This window comes from Arachis hypogaea, chromosome 13 (assembly GCF_003086295.3).
Source record: "Arachis hypogaea cultivar Tifrunner chromosome 13, arahy.Tifrunner.gnm2.J5K5, whole genome shotgun sequence".
Lineage (NCBI taxonomy): Eukaryota > Viridiplantae > Streptophyta > Magnoliopsida > Fabales > Fabaceae > Arachis > Arachis hypogaea.
The window spans coordinates 15618659-15621097 of record NC_092048.1 but is presented as its reverse complement, the minus strand read 5'-3'; positions in this window follow the sequence as shown (position 1 = coordinate 15621097).

Below are 2439 nucleotides of genomic sequence, written 5' to 3'. Positions count from 1 at the left end.
AAATCAGATTCAAACAACTTTCTGCATCATGAACTGAACACAGTACTCATGGTGAAATAATTGTATAGTACTGAGTGAATGAAACATAATCCATTATATAAAATTAAATTCGAACAGCTTTCTGCATAATGAACCAAATACGTACTCATGGTGAAACAATTGTATAGTATTGAGTGAACAAAATATAATCCATTATATAAAATCAAATTCGAACAGCTTTTTGCATAATGAACCGAACACGTACTCATGGTGAAACAATTGTATAGTATTGACTGAACGAAACATGATCCATTATATAAAATCAAATTTGAAACATGTCTACAATTTAAAGATTATCAATTCAATTCAATTCAGATTCAGAACACCTGCGTCCATTCAATTCAATTGAAAAAATAATGTTTGTGTTGTTGGTAATGACGATAACAAAGGAGGATGAGGAAGAGAATCTGCGTGCACGAAAAAGAAGAATGATGAGGTATACGTGAATTTGAAAGAAGAAAAAGATGACGTATACGTGTATTTGAAAGAAGAAGAAGAAGAAGAAGAAGAAGAAGAAGAAGAAGAAGAAGAAGAAGAAGAAGAAGAAGAAGAAGAAGAAGAAGAAGAAGAAGAAGAAGAAACTCAGGGGAGAAGAAGAAAAAGAAGAAGCGCGGGAGAGGAGAAAGAGATAAAGCGCGTGTAATGACGCTCTTTTAATGAGAGTGGTTTCATTGGTGTTGGACCTACTTGGATGGAAAAATGTTTGGATGTGTAGCATATCCCTTTTCTTTTTGAGTGAATATCCAAATCGGTCTCGGATAATTTTTTCAAAGGACAACGAAATTTTCGGATAAGTTTGTTTTGAGGTATTGAAATGAAGATTAAAAGAGTATTATGTTTGGTCTAAAGATTAGTACTAAAATTTTAGCCTTTATCTTTAAAATTTTAATATTTCAGTACCTCAAAAAAGTGGAGACACAAGATATTGGATTTTTTTGAGACGGAGACTAAAACTTTAATAACATTCTACACTTAAAATATCCTCATTTCAATTAATTAATTCTAACTTTATTTTTTATATAAATTAAACTAGAGTTTCATTTTTATTTCAGTCTCTGTCTCTTATTTTACACCAAACATAATATTGAGACTTATTTCAATATTTATTTTTTAGTCTCTGTCTCTCAGTCTCAGTCTCTCTTTCAAACGCTACCTTAGAAAAAAGAATACCACTTTTTGGCCTCTGATATTTTTTCTCGTGAGACAAGTTTGTCCCTACGTCAATAATCTATCTTTAAGTTAACAGAACATAAATACGTAGCACGTTAAGATGGTGATGTCTCTGTTAAGTGTCAGCCTGAATTAGCATATTAATGAATCACCCAATTTTGTCTCTGACAATTTTTAAAAAATATAACTGCATGTCATAATTGCGCAGAACATGAGCAACCCTAAGTATATCTTCCTCCTTCTTCCTTGTGTAGAACCCTACCTGTGCTACCCCCATAAGCCATGGAAATCATTCTTCAGAAACTAGGAGTCGCACCCTGCGTGATTATAGTGTTGGCGAAGATAGTAAAAACTGCACATTTTTTTCTGAAAGTGTTGGACAGCCGAAAAAGAAGAAATTCATGTCTTCAAAATGTCACTGTGGCACCTATGTGATTCTCTTCCAATCTTACATAAAACTTAACCCAGATAGATTCTTCCTAAAATGTCCTAATTACAATGTAAGTATTGATTTATAATTTTTGCATGAAGTTGATTTTTTTTTTTTTTGTATCTTTTTAAATTTGAAAATTTTATATAATTTTTGTATTTTTTCCATCGAATTTTTAATTTTCAGGCACCCATCTCACATTACAAGTATTTTAAGTAGTTAAATGTATTAGTTGAAAAAAAAATATTGATCAGGGTATTACTTCTAAAAATGCTATTTTAATGGAAAGAAAATTGAAAGAGGTAGAATATAGAATAAAGGAGTTAGACATGGAATTGAATTTAAAAAATTAAAACCAAATTGGATCTCAAAGTTTATTACTTCAAATATTTTAGGCTTATAATTTTGGGTATAATTAATATCATAATTGTTGTAGTCTTTAGGACATGTCCTAAGTAGTTGTTATAATCTTAGTTTTGACATTTTGTGATAATTATGTTGCTTTGTAATACTTTTAAGATGTAACTAAACCTGTGTAAGGTTATATTTTATATTAATAAATTTGCTATCACTTTAATCTGAAATGATATTATGTTAAAAAAATTAGATTATACTACAAATGTGTAATCACATATTTTAATAGATAAATATATAAAAAATTGGGTATATAATAAGGGTCGCTCTACTGTACAGATGTAATTTTGTACAGATTTACAGATATACAATCTCCTTGTGTCTTCTGTCGACACGTGTTGTCTCCCTTGTGCGCCACTGGAGCAGGCTTTCAGCGAGGCGTGGCT